General features: G+C 43.6%; 1 protein-coding gene across 1 annotated transcript in view; it reads right to left on the bottom strand.

Moving 5' to 3' along the window:
• LOC129712345 (beta-secretase 1-like) overlaps nt 1–22,414 on the bottom strand; it is a 116,007-nt gene that overhangs the window by 63,617 nt on the left and 29,976 nt on the right.

Raw genomic sequence — 22,414 nt, forward strand, 5'->3', positions numbered from 1 at the left:
TGCCTACAAGCGGTTACCCTTTGCTTCTTGCAACTAAGCCAATAATACCGCTTAACATTAAAACTTTGTCCCATAAAACAAAAATCAATTACATCAAAGTCCTGTAACCTTTTCACTTTTGTTGCAATAAAATAAATCCATAGGATAATTTTAACATTACAAGTAGGCACCATACTTGTTTTTGCTTGACATGAGGCAGTCAGCAAAGAGCTCCATTTGTCTCCAATCCCCACAAGCCATCGTTTAGTCCTGCGTTGTCTGCAATAAATCTCAGAAATAAGTTACATGTAGGTGTTACTTTAATTAATGGTTTATTTATGAAATGTTTTTTCAGCTTAGTTTATAATTCACTTTTATTTGCATGTACAACTTTACTTGGTATCGTTATCATAAGGATATAAGTAATGGGAGTAGAATTAGGCCATTCACTCCATCAAGTCTACTCCGCCATTCAATCATGGCTGATCTATCTCTCCCTCCTAACCCCATTCTCCTGCCTTCTCCCCATAACCTCGGCACCTGTATGAATCTAGAATCTGTGTAGGAAAGAACTGCAGATGGTTTAAATCGAATGTAGACACAAAATGCTGGAGTAACTCAGCAGGACAGGCAGCATCTCTGGAGAGAAGGAATAGGTAACATAGAAACATGGAAAATAGGTGTAGGAGTAGGCCATTCGGCCCTTCGAGCCAGCACCGCCATTCAATATGAACGTGGCTGATCATCCAAAATCAGTGTCCCGTTCTGGCATTTTCCCCACATCCCTTGATTTCCTTAGCCCTAAGAGCTATATCTAACTCTCTCTTGAAAACATCCAGTGAATTGGCCTCCACTGCCTTCTGTGGCAGAGAATTCCACAGACTACAATTAACAATTCGTTTTCATCATCTCAGTCCAAGATAGCCCACCACTTATTCTTAAACTGTGACCATTTCGGGTCGAGACTCTTCTTCAGACCAATAAACATCTTCCGTCTGAAGAAGGGTCTCGACCCGAAAGGTCGCCCGTTCCTTCTCTCCAGAGATGCTGCCTCACCCGCTGAGTTACTCCAGCATTTTCTGTCAACTTTGAGTAGGATCCTGTTGAGTGACCCTCTTGGCCTGTGCAAATCCCATCTTCCCACCACCATTTGCTGCTTGCGAGACCTTGTTACGTTAGCCGCCCTGTTTCCTACTCCCATGGGGGACCACACTTCAAGAAACGCTCTTTGGAACACCCGGAGTTTGATACATATCATGCATAATTGCAAGTCTTTTTATTCCCAGGAACCAACTAGGGTTTGTGCAGCGTGGAAGCATGGATTTTTTTCCCCACCCTCTCAGTAGTTTTAATAAAGAGCACTTTCTTAATTAGACTGCTGCGCTGACTGATGTGCACAAGTCAAGATTTATTTGGAGCTCATGACCTTCCTTACCCCCCACCCCCCCTCCCCCCTGAGACTTTGATCACATAAGCAAAGTGGTGTGTGCAAGACTCACATCATACGGAATAATACTGCTCTGCACTGGGGACCAGGCTGGGACCCATGACAACCAGAGTCTTTCCATATGCTTCATTCGGTTGCTTTCACACACTCTTCCTTTTTAACCTTTCCCTGCCCATGTTTCCATTTCAAAGCATGAAATGTACTGCATGCCCAGGCCCAAAATCCCCATGAGGGAATTTCCCTGTCGAGCCTCCTTTGAAGATGAGGTCTGGTGTGAAGAGCTTGTATTAAAAAAACTTATCAAAGACAGGACTCGCAAAAGGAAGCTGCATCTAATCAGAGCCTCTTTCAAACAGACAACTTCCTCGATAGAAAATTGTGCATGTTGTGCAAAAGCGAGTGATGATCTGGCTTTGAAGCTATGAAAATGGAAATTAGGAAGCTATTGAGTAAGCCACCCAGCCCCTGCTTTGCTATTTAATAAGATCATGGCTGATGTGACAATAATCTCACCTCCATCTACCCATCCACCTGCAATCCCCTGTCTAATGAAGTAACTGTTTCCATTTCCCTTTGAAGAAGAGCGGTCCAAAGACTCACGGCCTTCAGAGCAAACACTTGCCATGTCTGTGTCTTAAATGGGCAATTCTTTATTTTTAAACAGTAATTCTTGTTCTAGATTCAACCAAAAGGAGAAACAACTTCTCTGCATCCAACCTGTCAGATCTCCTTGGGACTATAAATATGTTAATTGAATCCTCACTCACTCTTCAGTTAAAGACAAGATATTTTCCAAGACTAATGGGGCTGTCCCACTGTACGAGTTAATGCAAGAGTTCTCCCGAGTTTCCCCTAATTCGAACTTGGAGAATTACGGTAATAGCGGCCCGTAGGTACTCGGGGCTCTCGTGGACGAGCCGCTAAGAGACGTCCCGAGCTCTGACGTAACCGCAACATACATTCTACGTGCTTACCACGAGTTTGATTTTTTTTTTAACTCGAGTTTGATTTTTTTTTTAAATTAGCTCGTACAGTGGGACAGCCCCATTAAGGCAGCATCATTTTGGTTTGCTCCTTCTTTACGATTAGTTTTTTTAAAGATGAGATTTGTTTGCTTAACAGTGTCTTGTTTTGTTTTAATGGGTTTCTGACTTTTACTGTTCGGAGTGATTGATCATTCCTAAAGATTTAGTCAGAAGCACAGCAATGATTCAACATCAGCTCGATCTGTTAACTCATTTAATGTTCAGTTACCATGCCTGGCCAGAATCACATTTACATTTTTGGCACCATATCGATCTTAAGTGAAGTCAAACTCTGAATATTCAGCAAATCCCCTCTCCACATACAACAGATGTTGGTCATGTTTAGTGTAGGTGATGCGCATTTTAAGCATGTTCAAAACCATTTTGATACAGCACTTCTGGAATTGCTTTAATGACATTCGATGTGCTTGACACGAACTCTCATGCAAAAAGATTTTTTTCGTGTTCAAGTCTTGCCACGGGTGTTATCGGAGACGTATTGAAATAGGAATGCTTTGTCTTTTAGATCTTGCAGGTTCACGTATCCATTTGTCATTTACATAACCAAGGGCTCATATCCTTTCAGGTGGATATAAAAGATGCCAAAACATTGTTTTATAGAAGAACAAGATAACTGGCCCCATCAGCCCATCTATTAACTTTACTGACCCAGATAGTCTGGTCATTAATTGTTCTTTGTGGAAGCTTGTTAGGGATAAATTAGTTCCATCACAGCAGTGATTACACTTAAAGTACACACTTTGGTTGTGAAGTGTTTGCGATGGACTAAGATTTAGAAAGGAGCTGGAAAAATGCACATCTTTTCCCCTTTTATTTCAACGAATACATAGGCAAAAGCTAATGCTACAAAAATCTATTAGAATCTCTCCTTTTCATGGAGGTTCATTAAAAACATAACAGTCCCTTGTACCTTGCTCACAATGGATGTTGACGTTGATAAATCCCTCTCATCTCTTTTTCACTTCTCATCCCACAGGGATTTATCCAGATGTTCTTGTCAGCATTTATCATGCAACCAACGTCATAAAACAGATTAATGGTCGGCTATCTTTTTACTGGTCATGGGATCTCACTGTGTATCGATCCGTAGCATTTGCATAACAAGGGAACCCGCTAAAGTTGACCATGAGCCGCATCACACACATCGTTAACCCGTGGCTGGCGCTACATTCGTGCCAGTTCTAACCGTCACTTTTGCTTCCTCTTCTCAAGCTATGCATTCACTAAAGTGTGGCGATTTGCAATGAGATCGCCACTTCAGTCACTGTTGACAATATCCTACCCAGCATGAATCCACGTTATATTAAATCGCTGGAAAAACAGCCAACAAAAAAACTGGTTGCCAGAACTAAAAAGAAAGACATCAAGGTTTCAGTGCACCATTCTTCTGCTGTCTATCTAGATGCAAAGTGGAGATGATGCTCATCATAAGTCCAACAAAAATGCAGGAAACAGCACCAGGCACCGTACAGAGACCCGCTCAACCTCACTTAAATCTTTCAATCCATCATTTTGTGGGTGATGTCGAACATTTTTCAAACTTCACGTATCATTGACCCAAAGCATTTTTCAATCCTCACCCCAACATTGCACGTCCCCTCCAACAAACATCACCCGAGACCGAGTTAATCCTCAGAAATAATGGGAACGGTGCAATCTACCGCGACTGCATTCCAGAACCAGCATCACCCTGACAGTCATCGAACTGCAACAGTGAGATGACTCATGTCCTCATGCTTGAAGGCCAAGTTCCAATCCATCATGGAGTCTTTCACTTAAGCAGGCAAGAAAATGGATGTTACCCAAACCACTGCAAGGCAAAGGTGCTCTACCAACCTGCCCACACGGACTTCATCAATAAAGCTCCATGGTGAAGACCCGAAGCTTCGCATGAAACTCATGGTCTTCCAGGCCACGATAATTTCTGCCCTCCTACATATTGAGCTCTGGACCTCCTACCTACAGTAGGTACTGGAAAAATACCACCTACACCATATCTGTAAAATCCTCCAAATTCAATGGAAGGAGAAAATTATCAATATCAGTGTCCTCTCCCAGATCTCATCTACTGTTTCCTGTATGGATGTCATTCCTTTCCCTAATTTTCTCCATCTCCAAAATTTCTATTCTCAAGATGAGGCTTTCTGCTCCGGATCTTATGAATTATTCTCCTTCTTTGGGGAAAGTCGAGTTGCCCGCTGCCATAGGAGATGGAAAACTTACATGCATTTCCTCCATTTCCTTCATGTCAGCCCTCGCACCGCCTCTCCAAAGATCAGGCAGACATATCTCTTCCAACCTCATCTATTGCATCCGCTGCTCTAGATGTCAGCAGATCTATATCGGTGAGACCAAGCGGAGGTTGGGCGATCGTTTCGCCGAACACCTCCGCTCGGTCCGCAATAACCAAGCTGACCTCCCGGTGGCTCAGCACTTCAACTCCCCCTCCCACTCCGTCTCCGACCTCTCTGTCCTGGGTCTCCTCCATGGCCACAGCGAGCAGCACCGGAAATTGGAGGAACAGCACCTCATATTCCGTTTGGGGAGTCTGCACCCCGGGGGCATGAACATCGAATTCTCCCAATTTTGTTAGTCCTTGCTGTCTCCTCCCCTTCCTCAGCCTTCGGGCTCCTCCTCCTTTTTCCTTTCTTGTCCCCGCCCACCCCCGCCCCGATCAGTCTGAAGAAGGGTTTTGGCCCGAAACGTTGCCTATTTCCTTCGCTCCATAGATGCTGCTGCACCCGCTGAGTTTCTCCAGCTTTTTTGTGTAACCATCAGGCAGACATAGTTCTTGGTCCTCAACTTGCAAGCCCACTAGCCTCCACATTAGCACGTCATTATTGAATGTCTAGATAAACAGTGAAAGCAGTGGACCTCCTCACCCTGCCCACATGTCCACCCCATCGGCCATGTCCTGCCCCATCTGTGGCAGAGATTGCAGTTCCCTTTTTGGCTTCATCAGTCATACCAGAGCTCACAAAACAGGAATGCAAGCTTCATCCTTGATCCCAAGGGAATGCCAAAGAAGAAGAAATCAAAATAGGCTTCTAATGGCAAATCTCTCTCGTTAAAGATGTTAACCGATGAAGTGAGGCACTTCACTATTAAGCACACTGCATTGCGTAAATGTTCAAATGGTCAGTGAAATATAATATCCATTATTTTCAATATTGCAGTGCTCATCCATTGAAGTAATTCTCTGCTCTTAATATTTTTGTTCTAAACAGAACTCCAAGCATATAAAACACATTAACTCACAATATTAAAATGAAACTGCGATTTATATACAGTAGCAGCAAGTTCAATCAGAAATCTAGGCATAGCAAGGTAATAAGCTTCAAAGCATTTCAATATTTCAATACACAGATGTCAGGCATCAAGGATATAAATGGGTCTTGTAAAATGACAAAGCATTCTACTTCCCTACATGTCTCCCCTGAGCAAGTGTTACATCTTAATCAAGTGAAAGTACACCAGGCAGCCCATGCTTCAGGGTGCAGATGAAAGCCTTGCGTCGATAGGTCCACTACGTCTTTCCCCTGACCTCTCCGTAGTAATTTTGTGAATGTGCAGTCTTGCCCACCACTCAATTAGCTCATCCCATTATTCCATTGTTCCACTTCAGTCTTTTTTTTCTACATCAGATTGCATTACAATCTTTGCAGAAAGATGTTATTACTATTTTGCATTTGTCACTGTAATTATTGTGGTACCCATCTATCATTACAATACGTACTGCTTGCACGATGAGCTACATGCAAACAAGGAATTTCACTGCCCTCTGGTATATGTGAAACAAAACCAATCTAATCAAACCCAATACATGATGTGTGGGCTGTGAGACCTCCTGGTTGTCTTAATCTGAACAAGAACCCAGAGAACAATGAATGGACAAGGAGCAGCACTACTGCTGAGTCATGACATTTGTAGTTGATGTAAATCCAAGGAAACCCAAATGAGGTGATTGACCATGGAAGCAGAGATAAATGTTGGTAAATATTTCATATATTAGGAATTCCTGGACCACTCGCTTTAAAATCAAACCTTTTCTCTTTCAATAGACCACAGATTTTGGAATGGTTCCTGCAGATGGGGAAATAGCAAAGGTGATCCCAATATTTTAGAAAGGAACGAAAGAGAGAAAAGATAACTTCTAACCTACTTGCGTAACATTAATAGTAGGCTAGAGGAGAAGGTTCATGGGTGTGCACAATGCCTCCTTGAGGAGACATAACAACGCCCACAATGTCTCAATAGGCTTTAACTGCCCATTTAGTGGTAGAGCCCGCAGTCGAATCAACTATCTCAGATGTCAAGTGGAAGCAACTCATCCCCAATTCTGAGGGACTGCAAAAGAAGGGGAGGAGCAGGAGGGAAATACCACAATCTATATGGGGGTTAACTAACAGACATATTTGAGCATTAGCTCCCAGATAAAAAGCAGGAAGTGGGAATAAACATGTCTTTCTCCAGCTGGTCAGGTGTAGCCAGCGGAGTATTGAAAGGTTCACTGCTTGGGCACCAGTTATCCACAACCTACATCAATGATTTGGCTGAGGCAACTTAATGTTAAATTTCCAAATTAAGAGCTACTGCAGAACTAGGTGGGACTGTGAAAAGGGAAGAGAATGCAAAGATATACACAAGCAGAATGAGGGGGCGAATGAAAGGCAGATGGAATATAATGTGGAAAGTGAATGGTCATCCATTTTGATACATAAAACTGAAGAGCACAGTATTCTTTAAATTGTGAGAAGTTGAGAATTGTTCATGTTCAAAGGGACCTGGGTGTCCTTGTACACAAGTAACTCAAAGCTGACATGTGGGTGCAGCAAACGGCTGTGGAGGCAAATGAGTTAGGTATGGCCTTGTTGAGATTCCACTAGGAACACCGTCTACATTTTTGATCTCCTAACCTAAAAAGAAATATACTTTTAGGGAATACAACAAAGATTCACCAGATTGCTTCCCGAGATGGCAGGTTGAAGAATAATTGTGACCATTTTCTCTAGAGTTCAGAAGTGCGGAGAGCTATCCACTGAGATACAATTCTTGCAAGACCACAGGGTGAATGCAAGTAAGGTTTCCTGGTTGAGAAGGTGAATACTACGTGGTGCTCCTGGTATAGGAGGTTTCCCTGGGTGAGAAATCTATATTCAGAGCTCATGTCTCAGAGTAAGGGAACATCACGGCTCTAAGATCTGGAGACAATTCTTCACTCTTGAGAATTGGAGACACTCGGTTATTGAGCTTATTCTAATACGTATCTAGATAGTAAAGGAATAAAATGGCGTGATAAAACAGGAAATTGGAGCTGAGGAAGAAGCTCAGTTATTATCTTGGTGAATGCTGGAGAAGAGACAACAGCTCCTAATTATTTATGTTTTTGATATCATGGCCAAAGTCAATCCATGAGTTCAAACTCTGAAAGTATACCGACTGATGGAAAATAAGGGAAATTATCAAAAGCTCAATTATTCCCCAAAATTATTTTTCATCTTATTGCATTGACTTTATATGCTGCAATCATTAGTGTAAATGATATATGATCAGCCATGATCATATTAAATGGCGGTGCAGGCTCGAAGGGCCGAAAGGCCTACTCCTGTAAATGATATACTATTAACTTTCTTTCCAAAGATCTTCACTCAAAAAGTGGCAATAAAGTTTCATGCTATTGCCATCTTTGAATTATTATCCAAATAGCATAATTTAATTTTTAATTTGTCAAATCATTTAATCTCCTTTAAATCCTGTGTTTTCCTTAACAAGAGGAGCAAATAATTCAGCCCCACAAACCCTCCCCCCATTCAGTAACACCCTGACCAAGTTCCACATCAAATTTGTTTTATTGCCAGAATGGTTGATCAGCATGGGCAAGTTGGGCCGAAGTGCTTGCATCCAAACTGTACAACTCCATGACTCCTTAGTCTTTAATAATCTTACTGAACAAAAACTTCAATCTCCATCTTTAAAATTTCAACTCTACCCACTGTCGCCAGTTTGGGAGGGAAAATTCCAAATTTGTCTTTAGCCAAATCCAATCCAGAATGGCTTGATGATCAGTTTCAAGTTTCCTTGCTCTCGACTCTCGAACGAATGTGCTTGAAGTAGGGGAACCCAAATTTAAATGATGATCAATAGAGGGTCTTTTTCTCCCACTCCTTTAAGTCATTTTCCCCATTCCCCAAACGTTCCTGACATGGATCTTTTAATTGGCACAAAGAGCAATGTCAAAACTGTGAAGGGAGATTCTGGCTGTTTCCCAGCGAGAGGTAGACACATTTTGCAATCATGAGGAGATTGAGATCGGTGAATATCTGGCACAGAGGAGGAGTTATTGTCTGGGGTAGATCACCGATGATCATATTCCCCATCCATGGAAGAGTCTGCGGTTCCTACCTTGGTCTTAACCGAGAACTCACAGAACCAAAACGGAAGCAAAACATCCCCATTAGCCTAAAGAAGATATAAGCTACTCTTCATGAGGGAGGAAGGGAGGGGTATTATGTGGAGGGGCTGGTGCAGAACTAAGAGTGTGACATTTAAATAAATTATTTCCAAAGCAGACAATCAAATAGTTTGGAATCTATCCTTTGAAGCATTCTTTCCTCAGCAATAGCAAAGCAGTATTCCGAACAATTCCCAAAATATTTTACATAATATCAGATAAATTCCCAGAAAATATGAAGAAAGAATGCAAGGTATTTATCATATTTACATAATCTCTTTTTGCTGATCACATTTTTTCAATTGTCTCCTAAGTCATTCTTCACAGAAGTTCTGCTTTAAGTTCTAACGACTGATTCCAAAGTGCATTCGCAGGTCAAGCTCATTAATTCACGCAATTAACTAAGTATAATGAGTATTTTGTTCTCACTGCAGATCCTACTGTTCCTCAGATGCTCGTTATTTCTTGCAGACAATCCGTTAAGAGCCCTATTTTCCACTTGCTGTTTTCTAAATGACCAGCTTTCTCCGTGGCTAAGATACTGGCAAGATCGTTTAAACCATTCAGCTTGTTAGGAAACTAATGAGAGTGGGTCTTCTTCTCATGGCCTTTGTCAAAGTCAAGGGGGCTTCCATTGGCGGGCATGATCAAAGAAAGGTGATAGCAGGACAGGGGTAGAAAGACTTGCTGGACCACAACTCGGTCCCTCCTGCTGCAATTGGGTGCCGTACCGGTCTTGCACCTTACTAAAGTCGTCTCCACTATAGTTATACACTATGATATTGGGAAGAGAGCAACATTGATTCTCCACTTTCTGAGATAGGTGAAAATTGGCCCATAGTTCCATGTGGAGACACAAGGAACTGCCAATGCTCGAAGGTACAAATGCTGGAGAAACTCAGCGGGTGCAGCAGCATCTATGGAACGAAGGAAATAGGCAACGTTTCGGGCCAAAACCCTTCTTCAGACTGATGGGGGGTTGGGGGTGGCGGGGAGAAGAAAGGAAAAAGGAGGAGGAAGAGCCCGAGGGCTGAGGGAGAGATAGGAAGGGGAGGAGACAGCAAGGGCTAACAAAATTGGGAGAATTCAATGTTCATGCCCCCAGGATGCAGAATCCCCAAGTGGAATATGAGGGGCTGTTCCTCCAATTTCCGGTGTTGCTCGCTCTGGCCATGGAGGAGACCCAGGATGTCATTTTGCCAATGCTGGAATCTTGGAGCAAGACACTAAGTGCCGAAGTAACTCAGCAGGTCAGGCAGCATCTGTGGAGGGAATGGATAGGTCACATTTAGGGGTAGGACCCTTCTTTAGTCTTTAGGGCCCCAACCCAAAATGTTGTCTATCCATTCCCTCCACAGATGCTGTCTGACTTTCTGAGTTACACCAGCACTTTGTGTTCTACTGTATTTCTACATGTTGGATAGCCTCGATTGTGAATAGTCGTGGTCTCACTGACAAGACAAGCATTACCTCAATATTACCTCAACTACCAATCTGGCTGTGTAGGATGGAACTGCAGATACCGATTTATGCCGAAGATAGGCACAAAGCACTGTAGTAACTGGAGTAAGTGGGTTATGGCCCTGTCCCACGGGACGAGTCCATTCCAAGAGCTCTCCCGAGTTTAAAAAAAAATCAAACTCGTGGTAAGCACGGAGAATGAACTTAGCGGGTACGTCGGTACGTACATGTTGAAAAATGTCCACGAGAGCCCCGAGTACCGACGAGCGGCCATTACCGTCAATCTCTGAGTTAGAATCAGGGCAAACTCGGGAGAACTCTTGGAATGAACGTCTACCGTGGGACAGGGTCATTAGGCAGCATCTCTGAACAAAAATGATGGGTGACGTTTCGGGTCAGAACCCTTCTTCATACCGCATTCAGAACGATCAGGGTTGGGGGTTCTGGACTGGACCCGAGGCAACGGACAAATGCTCAGCACCCAAGTGGCGGACATTTTCTAAACATATTTTCGCACTACAAAGGGCGCACTATTGGAGAGTGCCCTCTATTGGGCGAGATGTTGAGGAGGGGCACTTTCCTTCACTCATAGATAGATGGAAAAGATCCAATTTGGAGAAAATGCAGGACGTCAATCCCACAGTCCAACGTCACTAAAGCAGATTCTGGTCAGTATCTCCTGGTTGCTATGGCATCTTGCTGAATGCTAATTGTCTGCCATATCTCCTACATTACAACTGCTCATCAAGTGATAACCTGAGGGTATGAAAGATGCTGCTTAGGTCCAAGTCCTTCTCGATTTCATGCTGCTCTGATAATGGAAACAAACGCTAATAAGGCAGCCCTAACAAACAATGCCCCATTTAACCAACCCAAACCAGAGGAGGCTGGTGCCCCATTCCACATTAAAATACAGTAAGGAAGCATGTGATATCATTACCAATGCACTGAATTCATTATGTTTCTGCCTGTGTCTGGTCCCATCTATAACATGAAGGCTGAATTATCCATCATGCTAGAGCTGTTATTTTTGCACCTGATTAAACTTAATGATCCTGTAGCCAATCATCTTTAAAACAACAGTGTTTTTTGTTTAATGTTAAGACTATACCTATAATTAATGCCATTTCTGAAACGGATTGTATTTGCAATAACTTCATGTGTATATGACAAGTTTTTTTTTTAAGTGTGGATTTATTTTCAGCTCCTCTCATCATCTCAAGTCTCCCCGGGGCACTTTACAACAAATGAGTTATTTTTAACATATAATCATTGTTGTACGTACAAAATCTGGACATTTATTTTTTCGCACAACACGATCCCACGAATGTAGTTACAAAATGCTGGAGTAACTCAGTGGGCCAGGCAGCATCTCTGGAGAAAATGGATAGATGCTGTTTCGGTTTGGGACAATGTACCGATCATCAACTATCCATTTTCTCCGGAGATGCTGCCTGACCTGCTGAGTTACACCAGCATTTTGTGTCTATCTTTGGTATACACCAGCGACTGCAGTTCTTTTTTATTACAAGATCTCACAAATATCACATCATCTGTTTACAAGTGCTGATTGAAGGATAAGCATTGACCAAGAGTCCAGGAAAACTCTTCTGAACTCGTTCGATCAAACATTCACTCGTCGATAAGGAGAACCTCTGTTTACAAGCTCCAGACATAATCCCAGTGACTGTACAAAGTCACACGGGGCATAAATAAGGTGACCATCCACAATCTATATCGCGACGCTGTGGATGTCTGAAACTAGAGGGTATAGGTTTAAGGTGAGAGGTGGAGGGCCAACATTTTTACACAGAGAGTAGTACATACATAGATAAAGCTGCTAGGGGAAGTGGTATAGGCAGGTACAAGTGCGATGTTGGAGCGCTGGGGTAATGTGCAGGCACGTGGGACTAGCCCAGTTAGTTAGCAAAGGGGGTGCTTCTGTACTGTACAGCTCTGTGTCTCTCAGGCTTTATATCAGTGCTAAACTCCTTCAGTATCACACTAGGCTACAGTGCGGTGCCATGGAATGAAACATCAACATGTCATATCCTCATTCAAAGGCAAGAGTCCTTCCAAATCAACTATCCATGTATCAGCAGCGCCATCTCCATCATCAAAGACCCCCAGCACCCATCGCATGACATTATCTCCATCCTGCCATCTGGGAAGAGGTACAGGAGCATTAGCTGCAAAACCAGCAGGATGCTCCTCAGCTTCTTCCCACAGGCTATAAGACTGCTAAATGGACTTTGCCCCCTGCCAAGTATCGCGCACCAACCCCCACACTGCAGCAGAGCCACTGTCGTGCCGTGATCGGCCTCAGTCAGTGTTAAATTTGTTCGAACATGTATTTTTATTTCTAACAATGCACAGATGGAGAGTAGCAAGCGCCGCTGGCTTGTGCGCCAATGACTAAAGATATACACGCGCCCAGTCTCTTTGCTGTAGAGATTGGATACTTGACTTGGCACCTGTTGGGGATGTCGAACTCTCCGTGATGAGGCATCAGGCGAACGACAACAAACTGCAGTAGCAGCGCTGCAGCTCGGCGCCAACAGAAGACGCGCCCTCTGGCGGGCACCACGGATGTAAATATGGCATCACCCTGCTGCAGACCAACACAGTCTGAAAATTTAACATAGATAGAGCCAAAAACGATTTTCTGTGTACATCTGATGGTGTAAACATAGCAGGGTCCCTCTGCATGTGGCAACACCTCTTGTACTGTAAGGTATATTACGCACTTATTCTAGCTGTCGGGTTTCTAGGTGGTTTTGATGCATGTTGCCTGGAAACTTTGTAGAAAAATAATGTTGGTGCCAAGATTTTTGTTGCATTGTTACTTTTCTGTGATGTGGAAGCTCAGTCTGCAATGTCACTCTTGGTTCCAATGAATGTTCAAGCAATGTGAAAACAAACATTGGAATTCAGCCATGATGCCATCCCTCAGTTCAACTGCAGGGGTGGCCTCATAAGGTTAGCAATCATAAGCCATCCTCTGCTTAACTTCTCTCGTCCCTTAAAAGGGACAGACTCCAGGCCAGGCAATTTTCCTGACAGAGAGAATATTTGCATGACAATATTTGCAGCCGGAGCGGAGGTAAATGTGTACGTTCCCAGCCAATCTAGCCTTTTGACCTACGACCAAGAATGGCTTTCAAAGAGAGTCATAGAGTAATACTGAGTGGAAACGGGCCCTTTGGCCCAACTTGCCCATGCGTCCAACATGCCCCATCTACACTAGTCACACCTGCCTGTGTTCGGCACATATTTCTCCAGATTTAACCTAGTCTATCCATGCACATTCTTTATACGTCATCATCTTCCATTTACCATATTTTCCCCAAAGAATATCTTGCTTTTATTTTCCCAGGAAGAACATGTAGTCATGTTCCGTTTTCTTCAGGCAGACTTATTTTTGAGTAAATTTACTTTCTTTGCTTCTTCTTCTTATCGAGTCCACACACAAGATCAGAAGTTGGTCAGCCAGAGCTGAACATGCTTCTCTGCATCTGCACACTTTTCGGTATCTGTCTTGTGCTTCTTGTGCTGGTGGTGGAAAGATCGGTGAAAATAGGGCCGTGACCTGAACGCTCTTTCCTTGACCATACTTTCTTTGCTGTGTGATAGTTTTCTTGCAATAAGCACAGATATAAATCACACCCTCCCTCCACTTAAATGGCTGACACAGTGTTGTCATTAGGAAGAGAGACACACAACTGCAGGTGCTGGAAATTTGAACAAAAAAACCCCCAAAGTGCTGGAGGAACTCTGTGGCCAGACAGCATCGTGAAGGATCCTGACCCAAAATGCCATCTGCCCAATCCATCCGCAGTTGCTGTCTGACCCGCTGAAATCCTCCGGCACTTTGTGTTTTGTTATTATTAGGCATCTACTTTCTTACACTTCAGATTTTCTGCTCCTCCCAGATCCCATTCCATTGAACACCACGTCAATTCAAGGCATTCTGCTGCATGTCCAAGTAACAAAGTGACAAGATAATAAAGAGACAACAACTTTGGCAAGTTACAGAAATCTATTAGTTCTTTCCTTTCTGGGGTTCTAGCTAATTAAATGATCAAACAGCCATCTGCCCCCATCCAGAAATAATTTTCCCCGTCTCCTCTGCCAGAACACTTCCACTATCTAAGATGTGCCTGAACTATCTTTTAATTGTGTTGTAATTTATGAAGGTTATCATATTTTCCTTTTATTTATTATTGTGATAATAACACTGGAAAGGCCAGTTCTAATGCCATCTTTAATTGCACTGGAGAAATGTTGGTGAGCCATCTTTATGAACCATTGCAGTCATCGTGAGGGGACTTAACCCATGATGATGAAGGAATGGTGACATATTTCCAAGTCTAACTTTCCAGTGCAATTAACGATAAAATCCCTGACTAAACAGCCAGGGAGTGCAAATTTCAGAATTGTGAGCTGAATGCCAGGATTTTAAAAAACAAATTAGAAACAGGCTCCTGACGCACCAAGTCCACGTTGAACATCAATCACCCGTTCACACTAGTTCCATGTTATTCCACTGGCTCATCCACTCCCTACATGCTAGGGGCAATTTACAGAGGCCAATTAATCTACAAACCCATGCATATTTGGAATGTGGGAGGATCCAGGAGCAGCTGGAGGAAACTTACACGGTCACAGGGAGAACGTGTAAACTCCACACAGTTAGCATCCGAGGTCAGGATTGTATCTGGGTCTCTGGGGCTGTGAGACAACTGCTCTACTAGCTGAGCTTTGCATTCTCCACATTCAGTGCTTTGGAAGTCTAATACAGAAGCTGAATCACAACTATCGCCATGCAGCCTAGAGAATGAATCTGCGGCAGGCATCCTTGTCATTAAGGGAGAACAAACTTGGTCCCTGCATGAAATTGCAACATTATATTCCAAATGAACAAAACTCGTATTCGAGCTGAGGTCCACTGGTTTTAATAACCTGCTGTTTAATTACTAAGGTCTAATTTCTCTCGCAGCTTGCACTATTAATTGGTAAGGCTCTCAAGAGGTTCATTAGCAAGGAACAAGCCTGATGGCTTGATTTAAAAATAATAGGCTTGCTTTTGTTGTGCAACAGAAATAATTTATATTTCAGAAATAGAATTGATCTGCAGCATTACACTGGGTCTGTGCTAATGGTCTCAACAGCGAGGCTGTCAAACGTGGTCTGTGGAACTGTTGTACAACCCATTTGCTGTACTGTGCATTGATATTGGCGAATCTTTCTCTGTGTGGCTAGGTTATGAATGTGGTGTAGAATGCAAGGTCTGATGCTGTGAAATGCGTGATTATGGTACTATGATAGCATCTCAAGCTTACCCGCAATTGCTAGAATTTTAGCACCGCTCTCTCAAGCACGGAATTCCATTCCCAATCTTTCCTGGTGGCTAAAGCAGTGAGTAATTTTCCCTGACAAAGAATGGTCCAAGCACTGAACACAGCAGGAAGTGTGACAGAAGCAAAAAGAGTCTCAGCATGGGAGGGGGAATAATGCTACAAAACCAGAACAAGCTCACGGCCGACACAGGTTCAAGGTCTTCATTGCAATTTTACAGGAGAACAACTAAAGCTGACTGTTGTAGTAAGAGAATTAACTGGAACAGGGCAGCATAAATCGTTGCTTTGCTCCAGTCTTGTGTTGCCGGCTTATTGTGTCTGTGTTGAAACACAAGATACAAGAAAAAGTCCAAACTGTCTTTCAAGCACACTTTGCCATTCAATAAGATGTGGCTATTCAGGTCAGGTCGAGGGAGTTCCCCCCCGCTATGGGTACCATGGAATCCTTTGCTACCTGCTCCATGGTCGGATAGTCAGCCACCTGGTTTTCCAGGTGAGGAAGGGGCTGTGACCAAAAACAAGACCTGTCAAAGGGCGTATGAGCTTCTAGAGAGCCAATGGTCATCCACACTTCAGTAGAAGTTGCGATCACTGTCGTACATAGCATTGTAAGGAATGATGATAAAGCACACACACACCAAAATCCTATACTTCCAGCGCGGAAGTCCGCAGGAACTGGCGGACACGTGTCGTGCGTCCGTCACCATTGCCTTTGGAAACCAGCACCACTACGTTGTTAATGTTTTCAACGATGATGAATGGATGAATGAATGAATGCATGAATGAATGAATGAATGCATGATTGAATGAATGAATGCATGAATGATTGAATGCATGGATGAATGAATGCATGAATGAATGAATGATTGCGTGAATGAATGAATGAATGAATGAAAGAAAGAAAGAATATCCTTTAGCTCCCAGCTACATTTTTTTGCTGATCCCCATAATTCTCGATTCACTTTGGTGGTGTTATCTGTAGTTTCAAACCCAGCTTCAATCCACTACCCATAGGTAGACATAAAATGCTGGGGTAACTCAGCGGGACAAGCAGCATTTCTGGAGAGAAGGAATGGTTGACGTTTCGGGTCGAGGCCCTTCTTTGGACCCTTCGTTCTTCAGTTTGAAGAAGGGTCTCCACCCGAAATTTCACCCATTCCTTCTTTCCAGAAATGCTGCCTGTCCCGCTGAGTTACTCCAGCTTTTTGTGTCTATCATTGGTTTAAACCAGCATCTGCAGTTCCTTCCTACACATTCACTCCACAACCCACTGGGTTAGAGAATCTCAGATTCACGGCCTTGTCAGAAGAATTTACTCCAAGTCCCAGCAGAGCTGCAGATGCAGGTTGCTGAACACCATCCATCATAAAAGCAGCAACAATAGTTTCATAGCGATTACTACACTTCCTATTGTCATGTTACCAGGATACAGTGCGTGACATCCCGACAAATCATGCTGTCCAGGAGCACAATCAGACCTTACTTAAGTACAACTTATGGCACAAAGAGGAAACTGCAGAATACAGTGTTACAGCTGCGGAGAAAGTGAAGATATAATAAGTACAAGGACCATAGTGAGGAGGATTGGGAGATCGGGACTAAATCCTTCGCTTCAGAGGGGTTCAATAGCCAACAGCGGGGTTGAAGCAGTTCCTGAATCTAGTGGTACCTGCGTTCAGTATTTGTATCTTCTGTCTGACGGGAGAAGGAAGAAGGTCGAATGACGGGGTGATGAGGGGCCCTTGATTATGTTAAATGCTCGTAGGCAAGATGGGAGCAGAGACGTCACCAGTCGGCAACAACCCCCCACCTCCAGTCCCTACACCCTTCCATCTCATTCTTGTGGGTCATGTCCTGAGTGTTTGCTCTCTGCTTCTAGAATCCCACTTTCATCTCAACAGAAACCTTGTCGAGGTAACTCAGAGATCAGACACATCTCAAAAATCCCATTCTAAACTTCAAAGGGTAACAGCCCATTTACGGCTTACTCTTTGTTGATAGGATTATCTCTTCATCTGCCCATCAATACCTCAGTCTTGTGCCTGAATTCTTCGGTGTCCCAACACAGGGATGATCCAACAGAAGCCAGTGCACCCAAGGGAGGCGCTAAAGACTCCTCTGTGTTGTTTACAATGCAATGAAGCAAAGCTGCCCTTCATCCTTTACCCACCACAGTCAACCCATCACCCACGTATCCCAACCCCTTCTGCTCTTTACGCTGGCCATCTTGCCTTTCCACTCTCAGTCCTGATGTCCAACCCATAACGTCAACTGACTCTGCCTCCACAGAAGCTGCCTGACCTGTTGAACCCCTCTAGCAGTTTGTTTTCTGCTCCAGATTCCAGTATCTGTAGTCTCTTGTGTCTCCAATGTCCACCTGTTGGTGCATTTGAGCAAAAGCTGGGGGTGGGTAAATTCTCATGCAACGCAGCACCTGGACCTCGGCCTCACCATGTCCATCCCACCTCACGTTGTCCCACAGTTGTCCCACAAGAGCAGCAGAGTTTAGCAGAGCTGGCAACCATTTCCCCTTCCCATCTCTCATCAGCTATCATTTTACAAGCTCCAATTGGATTCTACCAGTTGCAAAGGTATTGATTTGCCCTCGTGGATGCTTGAAGCTTTTTGGCATTTTGCCGGGGGGGGGGGGGGGGGGGGGGGGGGGGGGGGCATGTTCTTATGCATTGGAAAATCAGAACATCAGGAAGGCCGTCAGCATCCATAAAGACTCCTCACACCCTTGTAATGGACTGTTCGAACTACTTCCCTCCGGCAGACGTTACAAGGCCTTCTACGCCCGAACCTCCAGACTCAGAAACAGCTTCATTCCCAGAGCTATAGCGGCTCTGAACCGGCCCTGCTGAGTGCCCCCCATCCCCCCTGGACTGTCTCCCTCAGATGATCACGACACACAGTTTATTTTTTATTTTTTTGACATCGGTTGGAGGTTGCATACTAAATCTCGTTGCACTGATGTGCAATGACAATAAAAGATATTATTATTATTATTATTATTAAATAATAAGAATGAGAAAAAACATTCCTGTGGGTTATTTGTGTGCAGTGCCCAGCCCAGAAGCATGTACAGGTGCTCCCCCGATTTACGATGCTTCGACTTGCGATATTCCGACTTTACGCTGGGCAAACGCTCAGTAACAGCAGCGAGCCTCACATCCAATCCGGTCACGTGATCGCAGTGTATTAAATGCGTTTTCGACTTGCGATATTTTCGGTTTACGATGGGTTTATCGGAACGTAACCCCATCGCAGGTCGAGGGGCAGGTGTATAGGAATTTAAAAGTCGTGGCTTTTGGAGCGGCACATTAAAGATACACATTGTGTAAGCATGCTTTTTCTCAGTGTGCTTAACGAGTGTTCGGAGTGGTATGCACCCCTATTGGTCCCATGTCTCCCGCCCCAGTCAAATTCTGTCCTCACCCCATCCCCTTTGACACAATTTTATGAATGATTGCCGTGAGTTTACAACTGCATCGATCTGATTGCATTATATATTACCCATAACATCGCAACATTTCCTGACACGAATATTAATAGGCAAACTTTGATACAGAACAAAAGACAATATTGTGCAGATGTCCATATTCACGAGGAGTCTTAAAGGAGAGTGGAGGTAGTTCGGGGGAAAGAGAGATTTAGAGAGCTAGTTCCAGTTTAGCTTCTGGGCAGCTTAAGACATCACTGCCAATGGTGGAATGATTAAAATCAGCAATGCACAGGGCTGGAATAAATTGATTTAAGAGGCTTAAACTAGAGCTTCTGGGGTGGAGAGAGTCTTCGCAATGAAGGGAACTGAAAAAAAAGATTGCGAGTTTTAAAATTCTCACGGGTTTAGTAACTCTTTGATGGCAGAATTGGTATCATCGGTTTCCAGTAGAATCGTAGAATCTTTTTAATCTGCCTGATCCAAATGCATAATTCTCTGCTGGAACAAGGTGAGTGAGTCTAGAGGAATGCAGGGGAGTACTTAGCTCTGGAGCACGATCAACTACTTTCCCTAATACTTCACTGACAATGCAATACTTTTATCTGTGAGTTTCAATATGCAAAATGCCACACACCCAAATTGCATGTAATACAAAGAAAAACAGAAAATATTGTAAACATTCTCAGGTCCGCCAGCATCAATTAATGTTTCATTTCCCTCTCCACAGAGGTTGCCTGACCTTTTAAGTGTTTCCAGCATTTTCTGCTCTCATTTCCGATATCGAAATACTGCAGAGTTTTGATTTATAAACAAGGCCTCACATGCTGAAAATGAAGATGAGCAACTGCTTTTAGTCGTGTTATCTGAATCGGGAATGTTGGCCAGGGCCTTCAGAAAATTGTGCAAGAAAAAACTGCAGATGCTGGTTTAAACTGAAGATAGACACAAAAAGCTGGAGTAACTCAGCGGGACAGGCAGCATCTCTGGAGAGAAGGAATGGGTGACGTTTCGCTGAAGAAGGGTCTCGATCCGAAACGTCACCCATTCCTTCTTTCCAGAGATGCGGCCTGTCCCTTCAGTAAATTTCCTGCCTGAATAGGCAAACGATGCTCTCAGTTTAGAGCGCGGTGGAAAATCAGCGCTTCCACTGCTGCTGCACTTCCTCAGGGAAGGGCTGAGTGTCAGCCGATGTAACGTAGGGACTCGCACTTAATTATCACATTTTACAACCTCTGATATCTCATAAACATGTGTTTATTTTAAAAATAGTAATTAGTTTAATACAGGAAACATAGTAGACAATTTATGCAAAATAAACTCATTAATAACAAAATGATAGCAAGCACATCATTGGTATCTTTTTTTTCTTGTTGGATAGTGAGGAGGAAACAAGTTGGATATTTGACACTAACCTGAGAGAGAAAATGGATGGTGGTTTGGTCTGATCTGAGAGGTAGCACCTCCAGCAGTGTGGCACTCCATCAGTGATGCATTCATGTTCATAACTTAGAGGAGCAGAATTAGGCCATTTGGCCCATCAAGTCTACTACGCCATTCAACCATGGCTGATCTATCTTTCCCTCTCAACCCCATTCTGCTGCCTTCGCCCTATAAGCCCTGACACCTTTACTAATCAAGAATCTGATTTTCAGAAGGCTTTTGATACGATGCAAATTATGTACCGTAGTGACCGACTATACTGTTGTGCTCACGCCTTAGTCAGGGAACCAAACCCACTACCTTCTGGCTCAGAGTAAGTATGCCAGCCATTGGGACATATAGTGCAGCTCTGACTGTGGGTCGACAGCCCCTGAGACTCCTGTGAAGAGTTGATCAAGTCACAGGGCCAAATGCTTTACCCTGAACAGGTCACTTCTGGTCGCATTCACTAAACTTCCTTCACTCTCCACAAGGTCATCAACATGTCCCCTTCTGCCAATGGACGTGGCACCAGTTTAACGCAAGTCCTCAATACAATAACCTAACATCGCAACATGTAGAGCCCACACTGTTCTCAACGCTGTCTTAATGCTAAACATAGGCAGAAAACATCAGCCATTTTTACCAGTTGTTTAAGAAGGAACTATAGATGCTGGAAAATCGAAGGTAGACAAAAATGCTGGAGAAACTCAGCGGGCGAGGCGGCATCTATGGAGCGAAGGAAATAGGCAAAGTTTCTGGCCGAAACCCTTCTTCAGACTGTACCAGTGTTGGCATTCTTCAACTTGGTCAGATATTTGTGCATTGAAAAGTGAAAAAACTTTTGTTGCATGCTGACGAGTCAACGGAAAGACAATACATGATTACATTCAAGCCATCCACAGTGTACAAATACAATACTTCCTACGGTGTATATTTTAGCCTCATTAGACTGCGCACAGCACATCACCTCGCATTTGTCAGGATTAATTGTCCTTGGCCATTCCTTTCCGACCAACTGATCAATATCATTCTGCAGCCAAAGTCCGCCCTCCTCACTATCAACAACAGCTATAATCTATGAATTTATTCATCACAACTATTGATCATTCACAAGCAGATTGAACATAACAAAGAGCAGCTATTTGAACTTAAATACTTGTGATAAATTACAGGTCACATGCTTCTCTTGACTATCGTCCTCTGTTTCCTAGCATCAAACCAATTTTGAACCTCATGGGGTCTCATATGGAACCTTGTCATAAGCTTTATTGAATCCTATGTAACAACCTTTATTTTTACACTGAGTTACCTGCTCAAAAAAGATTATTTTGTTTGTCAGGAAAGACACAAAATGTTGGGAGAAACTCAGCAGGTCAGGCAGAATCCCCGGAGAACTTGGGATAGGTGAGGTTGCAGGTCGGGACCCTTCTTCAGACTGCAATCTGTAATACTCCATCTGCAGGCCTTGTTTTTACTTCCAAATAATTGAGTCAGTCAGGATCTCCCCTTAACAAAGCCATGATGACCACCCGTGATAAATTCCCACTTCTCCAAGTGCAATCATCTCCCTTCATTCTGCTAATATATAGTGAATACTTCCCTAGTTGTCCCAGTCTCCTCTTATATGACAGTCCTTCCATTCCAGAATAGACACAAAATGCTGGAGTAACTCAGTGGATCAGGCAGCATCTCTGGAAAAAAGGAATAGGTGATGTTTCGGGTCAAGACCCTTCTTCAGACTCAGAATCATTGACCCGAAACGTCACCTATTCCATTCCTCCTGAGATGCTGCCTGACCTGCTG

This window comes from Leucoraja erinacea, chromosome 32, assembly GCF_028641065.1.
Source record: "Leucoraja erinacea ecotype New England chromosome 32, Leri_hhj_1, whole genome shotgun sequence".
NCBI lineage: Eukaryota > Metazoa > Chordata > Chondrichthyes > Rajiformes > Rajidae > Leucoraja > Leucoraja erinaceus.